Source organism: Lygodium microphyllum, chromosome 16, assembly GCF_053477565.2.
Source record: "Lygodium microphyllum isolate KBCC chromosome 16, Lygodium_microphyllum_v1.1.10, whole genome shotgun sequence".
NCBI classification, from domain to species: domain Eukaryota; kingdom Viridiplantae; phylum Streptophyta; class Polypodiopsida; order Schizaeales; family Lygodiaceae; genus Lygodium; species Lygodium microphyllum.
Window position 1 is genome coordinate 146,440,136 of NC_141150.1, and position 10,000 is coordinate 146,450,135.

At 69.5% G+C, this 10,000-nt stretch overlaps 1 non-coding gene across 1 annotated transcript; it reads left to right on the forward strand.

Moving 5' to 3' along the window:
- Positions 1-403: 403 nt before the first annotated feature.
- On the forward strand, positions 404-522 carry LOC148023725 (5S ribosomal RNA). The gene has a single exon (XR_015693999.1). It is a non-coding gene; the product is annotated as a 5S ribosomal RNA (ribosomal RNA).
- The last annotated feature ends 9,478 nt before the right edge of the window (positions 523-10,000 follow it).

Below are 10,000 nucleotides of genomic sequence, written 5' to 3' on the forward strand. Positions count from 1 at the left end.
GGATCCTATGACTCGAATCTCATGTGCGCGGGGTTTAGTGCTCGCGTGGACACGGGTCCTCGTGGTATGAATGGCATGCCCCCCTCTCCCCCACCGCCTTGTGGCATGCCGTGGGCGCGTGTCCTCCGTGGCACGTATTCTGCGGCTCGATCTTTTCTACGTCGTCGCCTATGTGTGCACGGGGTGCTCTTCACGTGGATGCTTGCCCTTCGTGTTAGAAATGGCACGCGACGGCGGCATTCAATCTTTTGTGCGTCGCCTCCATGTGCGCGGGGTTTAGGGTTCGCGTTTAGTCGCGTCCTCCGTGGCATGAGCGGCATGGCATGCCGCCATGCCTCGCTCTTGGGCTCTCTCGTGCCACTTTCCGAGTATACAAGAGCTCTTTGGAATTCCTTTGTGTTTGTGGTGCGGTCACACCAGCGCTAATACACCGGATCCCATCAGAACTCCGCAGTTAAGCGCGCTTGGGCCAGAACAGTACTGGGATGGGTGACCTCCCGGGAAGTCCTGGTGCTGCACCCTTTTGCATGCTTGTTTCGAGACCGTGGCATGGAAATCCCCTCGGATCACGTCTCGACTCTCCAACGCTGACATCGTGGTAGGAAACCCCCTCGCCTTGCCATGACGCGGCGCCTCCTCTCCTCGTCGCGATTGTCTTTGCGTACGTCGTGCCTGGCCCCTCCCTCTGCCTCGCTCTCACGTGATACCCCCTCCTCAAGATGCGAGGTATTTTGGGAGCGGAGGGTGTGCCATGTTGTGGGGGGGTTCGGTGGAGCGGGGTTTTTCCGAGGAGGGAGGGCGTGCCATGTTGCGCGGGCGGGTTGTTGGAGCGGGGATTTCTGAGGAGGGAGGGTGTGCCATGTCGCGGGGGGGTGCCATGTCGTGGGGGGGTTTCTTGAGGAGGTCCGTCGGGGGGTGGAAGGTTCCGTGTCGCGGGAGGGGGTCGTGTGCAGTGGGGTGTGTGTGCCGTGTCATTGCGGAGCGCGATTTCTAAAGAGGGAGGGTGTGCCATGTCGTGGGGGGGTGAGGTGACGTGCCGTGGGTCGAGCGGGGTTTTTGGAGGTGGGGTGCGCGGGGGATACGCCGCGTCGTCGGGGGGTGCGGTGGGGTGGAGGGTGCGCCGTGTCGTGGGGGGGTGACGCGGGGTGGGCTGGGTCGAGCGGGGTTTTTGGAGGCGTGGCGGGGTCGTGTCGATGGAGCGGGGTTTTTCGAGGTGGGGTGCGGGGGGGATGCGCCGCGTCGAGGGGGGGTGCGGTGGGGTGTGCCGTGACGCGGGGTGGGGTGGTGTGGATGCAGCGGGTTTTCCGAGGTGGGGTGCGCGGGGGCGTCGTGGGGGGGTGACGCGGGGTGGGGTGGGTCGAGCGGGGTTTTCGGAGGCGTGGAGGGAGCGGGGTTTTTCGAGGTGGGGTGCGGGGGGGGCGTCGTGGGGGGGTGCGGTGGGGTGGGGGGGTGCGCCGTGTCGTGGGGGGTGACGCGGGGTGGGGTGGGTCGAGCGGGGTTTTCGGAGGCGTGGCGGGGTGCTGTGGAGGGAGCGGGGTTTTTCGAGGTGGGGTGCGGGGGTGCGCCGTGTCGTGGGGGGGGTGACGCGGGGTGGGGTGGGTCGAGCGGGGTTTTCGGAGGCGTGGAGGGAGCGGGGTTTTTCGAGGTGGGTGCGGGGGGGGCGTTGTGGGGGGGTGCGCCGTGTCGTGGCGGGTGACGCGGGGTGGGGTGGGTCGAGCGGGGTTTTCGGAGGCGTGGCGGGGTGCTGTGGAGGGAGCGGGGTTTTTCGAGGTGGGGTGCGGGGGGGCGTCGTGGGGGGGTGCGCCGTGTGGTGGGGGGGTGACGCGGGGTGGGGTGGGTCGAGCGGGGTTTTTGGAGGAGAGGTGGGGTGCTGTGGATGGAGCGCGGTCTTTCGAGGTGGGGTGGGGGGGGGGGGCGTCGTGGGGGGGTGCGGTGGGGTGGGGGGTGCGCCGTGACGCGGGGTGGGGTGGGTCGAGCGCGGTTTTTTGGAGGCGTGGCGGGGTGGTGTGGAGGGAGCGGGGTTTTTCGAGGTGGGGTGCGGGGGGGGCGTCGTGGGGGGGTGCGCCGTGTCATGGGGGAGTGACGCGGGGTTGGGGTGGTCAAGCGGGGTTTTTGGAGGAGAGGTGGGGTTTTTGGAGGAGAGGTGGGGTGCTGTGGAGGGAGCGGGGTTTTTCGAGGTGGAGTGCGGGGGGGCGTCGTGGGGGGGTGACGCGGGGTGGGGGTGGTCGAGCGGGGTTTTTGGAGGAGAGGTGGGGTGCTGTGGAGGGAGCGCGGTTTTTCGAGCTGGGGTGCGGGGGGGCGTCGTGGGGGGGTGCGGTGGGGTGGGGGGGTGCGCCGTGTCGTGGGGGAGTGACGCGGGGTTGGGGTGGTCAAGCGGGGTTTTTGGAGGAGAGGTGGGGTGCTGTGGAGGGAGCGGGGTTTTTCGAGGTGGGGTGCGGGGGGGCGTCCTGGGGGGTGACGCGGGGTGGGGGTGGTCGAGCGGGGTTTTTGGAGGAGAGGTGGGGTGCTGTGGAGGGAGCGCGGTTTTTCGAGGTGGGGTGCGGGGGGGCGTCGTGGGGGGGTGCGGTGGGGTGGGGGGGTGCGCCGTGTCGTGGGGGGTGACGCGGGGTGGGGTGGGTCGAGCGGGGTTTTCGGAGGCGTGGCGGGGTGCTGTGGAGGGAGCGGGGTTTTTCGAGGTGGGGTGCGGGGGTGCGCCGTGTCGTGGGGGGGGTGACGCGGGGTGGGGTGGGTCGAGCGGGGTGGGGTGGGTCGAGCGGGGTTTTTGGAGGAGAGGTGGGGTGCTGTGGAGGGAGCGGGGTTTTTCGAGGTGGGGTGCGGGGGGGCGTCCTGGGGGGTGACGCGGGGTGGGGGTGGTCGAGCGGGGTTTTTGGAGGAGAGGTGGGGTGCTGTGGAGGGAGCGCGGTTTTCCGAGGTGGGGTGCGGGGGGGCGTCGTGGGGGGGTGCGCCGTGTCGTGGGGGGGTGCGCCGTGTCGTGGGGGAGTGACGCGGGGTTGGGGTGGTCAAGCGGGGTTTTTGGAGGAGAGGTGGGGTGCTGTGGAGGGAGCGGGGTTTTTCGAGGTGGGGTGCGGGGGGGCGTCCTGGGGGGTGACGCGGGGTGGGGGTGGTCGAGCGGGGTTTTTGGAGGAGAGGTGGGGTGCTGTGGAGGGAGCGCGGTTTTCCGAGGTGGGGTGCGGGGGGGCGTCGTGGGGGGGTGCGCCGTGTCGTGGGGGGGAGACGCGGGGTGGGGTGGGTCGAGCGGGGTTTTCGGAGGCGTGGTGGTGTGGCGTGGAGGGAGCGGGGTTTTTCGAGGTGGGGTGCGGGGGGGGGCGTCGTGGGGGGGTGCGGTGGGGTGGGGGGGTGCGCCGTGTCGTGGGGGGGTGACGCGGGGTGGGGTGGGTCGAGCGGGGTTTTTTGAGGTGGGGTGCGGGGGGGGGGGGGGGGATATGCGCCGCGTCGTGGGGGGGTGCGCCGTGTCCTGGGGGAGTGACGCGGGGTTGGGTGGGTCGAGTGGGGTTTTTCGAGGTGGGGTGCGGGGGGGGGGGATATGCGCCGCGTCGTGGGGGGGTGCGGTGGGGTGTGGGGGGTGTGCCGTGTCGTGGGGGGCTGACGCGAGGTGGGGTGGGTCGAGCGGGGTTTTCGGAGGAGTGGTGGGGTGGTATGGAGGGAGCGGGGTTTTTCGAGGTGGGGTGCGGGGCGTCGTCGTTGGGGGGTGCGGTGGGGTGGGGGGTGCGCCGTGTCGTGGGGGGGAGACGCGGGGTGGGGTGGGTCGAGCGGGGTTTTCGGAGGCGTGGTGGTGTGGCGTGGATGGAGCGGGGTTTTTCGAGGTGGGGTGCGGGGGGGGGCGTCGTGGGGGGGTGCGGTGGGGTGGGGGGGTGCGCCGTGTCGTGGGGGGGTGACGCGGGGTTGGGTGGGTCGAGCGGGGTTTTTCGAGGTGGGGTGCGGGGGGGCGTCGTGGGGGGGTGCGGTGGGGTGGGGGGGTGCGCCGTGTCCTGAGGGAGTGACGCGGGGTTGGGTGGGTCGAGCGGGGTTTTTCGAGGTGGGGTGCGGGGGGGGGGGGGGGGGATATGCGCCGCGTCGTGGGGGGGTGCGGTGGGGTGTGGGGGGTGTGCCGTGTCGTGGGGGGCTGACGCGAGGTGGGGTGGGTCGAGCGGGGTTTTCGGAGGAGTGGTGGGGTGGTATGGAGGGAGCGGGGTTTTTCGAGGTGGGGTGCGGGGCGTCGTCGTTGGGGGGTGCGGTGGGGTGGGGGGTGCGCCGTGTCGTGGGGGGGAGACGCGGGGTGGGGTGGGTCGAGCGGGGTTTTCGGAGGCGTGGTGGTGTGGCGTGGATGGAGCGGGGTTTTTCGAGGTGGGGTGCGGGGGGGGGCGTCGTGGGGGGGTGCGGTGGGGTGGGGGGGTGCGCCGTGTCGTGGGGGGGTGACGCGGGGTTGGGTGGGTCGAGCGGGGTTTTTCGAGGTGGGGTGCGGGGGGGCGTCGTGGGGGGGTGCGGTGGGGTGGGGGGGTGCGCCGTGTCCTGAGGGAGTGACGCGGGGTTGGGTGGGTCGAGCGGGGTTTTTCGAGGTGGGGTGCGGGGGGGGGGGGGGGGGATATGCGCCGCGTCGTGGGGGGGTGCGGTGGGGTGTGGGGGGTGTGCCGTGTCGTGGGGGGCTGACGCGAGGTGGGGTGGGTCGAGCGGGGTTTTCGGAGGCGTGGTGGGGTGGTATGGAGGGAGCGGGGTTTTTCGAGGTGGGGTGCGGGGCGGCGTCGTTGGGGGGTGCGGTGGGGTGGGGGGTGCGCCATGTCGTGGGGGGGTGACGCGGGGTGGGGTGGGTCGAGCAGGGTTTTCGGAGGCATTTGTGGTGTGGCGTGGAGGGAGCGGGGTTTTTCGAGGTGGGGTGCGGGGGGGGGGGGGCGTCGTGGGGGGGTGCGGTGGGGTGGGGGGGTGTGCCGTGTCATGGGGGTGGCGCGGGGTTGGGTTGGGTGGGGGAGTGACGAGGGGGGAAGGGGCGAAATTTGGAGGGGGGGGCGAATTTTTGGGGCGGGGGGGGGGAGGGGTGGGGTGGTGTGTGTTGAGGGGGGGGCGAAATTTCGAGGGGGGGAAGGGGAGGGGTGGTGTGGTGTGGTGTGGTGTGGTGTGTGTTGAGGGGGGGGGGGGATTTTTGAGGGGGGGGGGGGGAGGGGTGGTGTGGTGTGGTGTGTGTTGAGGGGGGGGGGGTGGTGTGTGTTGAGGGCGGGGGGGGGGGGGATTTTTTTGGGGGGGGGGAGGGGTGGTGTGGTGTGGGGTGGTGTGTGTTGAGGGGGGGGGGGCGAATTTTTGGGGGGGGGGGGGAGGGGTGGGGTAATGTGTGTTGAGGGGTGGGCGAAATTTGGAGGGGGGGAAGGGGAGGGGTGGTGTGGTGTGTGTTGAGGGGGGGGGGGGGGGATTTTTGAGAGGGGGGGGAGGGGTGGTGTGGTGTGTGTTGAGGGGGGGGGGGGAAAGGGTGGGGAGGTGTGTATTGAGGGGGGGGGCGAATTTTTGGGGGGGGGGGGGAGGGGTGGTGTGTGTTGGGGCCGGGGGGTGGGGGGCAAATTTTGGAGGGGGGGGGAGGGGTGGTGTGGTGTGGTGTGTGTTGAGGGGGGGGGGGAGAATTTTGGAGGAGAGGTGGGGTGGTGTGGGTGTGTTGAGGGGGGGGGGAGGGGTGGTGTGGTGTGTGTTGAGGGGGGGGCGGGGTGGTGTGGTGTGTGTTGAGGGGGGGGCGGGGAATTTTTGAGGGGGGGGAGCGGTTGTGTGGTGTGTGTTGGGGGGGGGGGTGGGGTGGTGTGTGTTGGGGGGGGGGGGGATTTTTGGGGGGGGGGGGGGGGAGGGGTGGTGTGGTGTGTGTTGAGGGGGGGGGGGGAAAGGGTGGGGAGGTGTGTATTGAGGGGGGGGGCGAATTTTTGGGAGGGGGGGGGAGGGGTGGTGTGTGTTGGGGCCGGGGGGTGGGGGGGCAAATTTTGGAGGGGGGGGGAGGGGTGGTGTGGTGTGGTGTGTGTTGAGGGGGGGGGGGGAGAATTTTGGAGGAGAGGTGGGGTGGTGTGGGTGTGTTGAGGGGGGGGGGAGGGGTGGTGTGGTGTGTGTTGAGGGGGGGGCGGGGTGGTGTGGTGTGTGTTGAGGGGGGGGCGGGGAATTTTTGAGGGGGGGGGAGCGGTTGTGTGGTGTGTGTTGGGGGGGGGGTTGGGGTGGTGTGTGTTGGGGGGGGGGGGGGGGGGGGATTTTTGGGGGGGGGGGGGAGGGGTGGTGTGGTGTGTGTTGAGGGGGGGGGGGAGGGGATTTTTGAGGGGGCGGGGAGGGGTGGTGTGGTGTTTGTTGAGGGGGGGGGGGGTGGGGAGGTGTGTATTGAGGGGGGGGGGGGGCGCGAATTTTTGGGGGGGGGTGGGAGGGGTGGTTTGTGTTGGGGGCGGGGGGGGGGGGGGGGGGGAAATTTTGGAGGGGGGGAGGGGGTGTGTGGTGTGGTGTGTGTTGAGGGGGGTGGCCGAATTTTGGGGGGGGGGGGGGGGGGTGGGGTGGTGTGTGTTGGGGGGGGGGGGCGAATTTTTTGGGGGCGGGGGGGGGGGAGGGGTGGGGTGGAGTGTGTTGAGGGGGGGGCGAAATTCGGAGGGGGGGAAGGGGACGGGTGGTGTGGTGTGTGTTGAGGGGGGGGGATTTTTGAGGGAGGGGGAGGGGTGGTGTGGTGTGGTGTGTGTTGAGGGGGGGGGGGGAATTTTTGAGGGGGGGGAGGCGTGGTGTGGGGTGGTGTGTGTTGAGGGGGGGGGCGAATTTTTGGGGGGGGAAGGGGCGAAATTTGGACGGGGGGGGGGGGGGGGGAGGGGTGGGGTGGTGTGTGTTGAGGGGAAGGCGAAATTTGGAGGGGGGAAGGGGAGGGTTGGTGTGGTGTGTGTTGAGGGGGGGGGGGGGGATTTTTGAGGGGTGGGGGGGGCGAATTTTGGAGGGGGGGGGAGGGGTGGTGTGTGTTGAGGGGGGGGCCAATTTTTTGGGGGGGGGGGCAAAATTTGGAGGGGGGGGGGGAGGGGTGGTGTGGTGTGGTGTGTGTTGGGGGGGGGGATTTTTGAGGGGGGGGGGGGGGAGGGGTGGTGTTTTGTGTGTTGAGGGGGGGGGGGGGGGGATTTTTGAGGGGGGGGGAGGGGTGGTGTGGTGTGTTTTGAGGGGGGGGGGGGGATGTGGTGGTGTGTGTTGGGGGGGGGGGGAAATTTTTGGGGGGGGGGAGGGGAGGTGTGGGGTGGTGTGTGTTGAGGGGGGTGGGGGGCGAATTTTGGAGGGGGGGGGAGGGGTGGTGTGGTGTGGTGTGTGTTGAGGGGGGGGCCAATTTTTTTGGGGGGGGGGGGGGGGGGCAAAATTTGGAGGGGGGGGGGGGAGGGGTGGTGTGGTGTGGTGTGTTTTGAGGGGGGGGGGGGAGGGGTGGTGTTTTGTGTGTTGAGGGGGGGGGGGGGGGGGGAATTTTTGAGGGGGGGGGAGGGGTGGTGAGGTGTGTGTTGGGGGGGGGGATTTTTGGGGGGGGGAGGGGTGGTGTGGGGTGGTGTGTGTTGAGGGGGGTGGGGGGGGGAGGGGTGGTGTGGTGTGGTGTGTGTTGAGGGAGGGGGGGGGGGGGAATTTTTGGGGGGGAGAAGGGGCGAAATTTGGAGGGGGGGGGGGAGGGGTGGGGTGGTGTGTGTTGAGGGGGGGGCGAAATTTGGAGGGGGGGAAGGGGAGGGGTGGTGTGGTGTGGTGTGGTGTGTGTTGAGGGGGGGGGGGAAGGGTGGGGAGGTGTGTATTGAGGGGGGGGGGGGGGGCGAATTTTTGGGGGGGGGGGAGGGGTGGTGTGTGTTGGGGGCGGGGGGGGGGGGAAGGGTGGGGAGGTGTGTATTGAGGGGGGGGGGGCGAATTTTGGGGGGGGGGGGGGGGAGGGGTGGTGTGGTGTGGTGTGGTATGTGTTGAGGGGGGTGGCCAAATTTTTTGGGGGGGAGGGGTGGTGTGGTGTGTGTTGAGGGGGGGGGTGGGGTGGTGTGTGTTGAGGGGGGGGGGGGGGGGGCGAATTTTGGAGGGGGGGGGAGGGGTGGTGTGGTGTGGTGTGTGTTGAGGGGGGGGGGGAGGGGTGGTGTGGTGTGTGTTGGGGGGGGGGGGTGGGGTGGTGTGTGTTGAGGGGGGAGGGGTGGGAAATTTTTGGGGGGGGGGCGAATTTTGGAGGGGGGGGGGGGGAGCGGTGGTGTGGTGTGGTGTGTGTTGAGGGGGGGGCGAATTTTTGGGGCGGGGGGGGAGGGGTGTTGTGGTGTGTGTTGAGGGGGGGGGGGATTTTTGAGGGGGGGGGGAGGGGTGGTGTGGTGTGTGTTGAGGGGGGGGGTGGGGTGGTGTGTGTTGAGGGGGGGGGGGGGGGGGGGGGGGCGAATTTTGGAGGGGGGGGGGGAGGGGTGGTGTGGTGTGGTGTGTGTTGAGGGGGGGGGCCAATTTTTTGGGGGGGGGGGCAAAATTTGGAGGGGGGGGGGGGGGATTTTTGAGGGGGGGGGAGGGGTGGTGTGGTGTGTGTTGAGGGGGGGGCGGGGAATTTTTGAGGGGGGGGGGAGGGGTTGTGTGGTGTGTGTTGTGGGGGGGGGGGTGGGGTGGTGTGTGTTGAGGGGGGCGGGGGGGGGATTTTTTTGGGGGGGGGGGGGAGGGGTGGTGTGGTGTGGTGTGTGTTGAGGGGGGGGGGGATTTTTGAGGGGGGGGGAGGGGTGGTGTGGTGTGTGTTGAGGGGGGGGCGGGGAATTTTTGAGGGGGGGGGAGGGGTTGTGTGGTGTGTGTTGTGGGGGGGGAGGGGGTGGGGTGGTGTGTGTTGAGGGGGGCGGGGGGGGATTTTTTGGGGGGGGGGGGGGGGAGGGGTGGTGTGGTGTGGTGTGTGTTGAGGGGGGGGGGGGATTTTTGAGGGGGGGGAGGGGTGGTGTGGTGTGTGTTGAGGGGGGGGCGGGGAATTTTTGAGGGGGGGGGAGGGGTTGTGTGGTGTGTGTTGTGGGGGGGGGGGGGTGGGGTGGTGTGTGTTGAGGGGGGCGGGGGGGTGATTTTTTGGGGGGGGGGGGGGGGGGGGAGGGGTGGTGTGGTGTGGTGTGTGTTGAGGGGGGGGGGGGATTTTTGAGGGGGGGGGAGGGGTGGTGTGGTGTTTGTTGAGGGGGGGGGGGGGGTGGGGAGGTGTGTATTGAGGGGGGGGGGGGCGCGAATTTTTGGGGGGGGGGGGGGGGGGGCAAATTTTGGAGGGGGGGAGGGGGTGTGTGGTGTGGTGTGTGTTGAGGGGGGTGGCCGAATTTTTGGGGGGGGGGGGGGGTGGGGTGGTGTGTGTTGGGGGGGGGGCGAATTTTTTGGGGGCGGGGGGGGGGGGAGGGGTGGGGTGGTGTGTGTTGAGGGGCGGGCGAAATTCGGAGGGGGGGAAGGGGAGGGGTGGTGTGGTGTGTGTTGAGGGGGGGGATTTTTGAGGGGGGGGGAGGGGTGGTGTGGTGTGGTGTGTGTTGAGGGGGGGGGGGGATTTTTGAGGGGGGGGGAGGCGTCGTGTGGGGTGGTGTGGTGTGGTGTGTGTTGAGGGGGGGGGGGGAATTTTTGGGGGGGGAAGGGGCGAAATTTGGACGGGGGGGGCGAATTTTTGGGGGGGGGGGAGGGGTGGGGTGGTGTGTGTTGAGGGGAAGGCGAAATTTGGAGGGGGGAAGGGGAGGGTTGGTGTGGTGTGGTGTGGTGTGTGTTGAGGTGGGGGGGGATTTTTGAGGGGGGGGGGGGGCGAATTTTGGAGGGGGGGGAGGGGTGGTGTGTGTTGAGGGGGGGGGCCAATTTTTTGGGGGGGGGGGGGGGCAAAATTTGGAGGGGGGGGGAGGTGTGGTGTGGTGTGGTGTGGTGTGTGTTGGGGGGGGGGGGGATTTTTGAGGGGGGGGGGGAGGGGTGGTGTTTTGTGTGTTGAGGGGGGGGGGGATTTTTGAGGGGGGGGGATGTGGTGGTGTGTGTTGAGGGGGGGGGGGAATTTTTGGGGGGGGGGGAGGGGAGGTGTGGGGTGGTGTGTGTTGAGGGGGGTGGGGGGTGAATTTTGGAGGGGGGGGAGGGG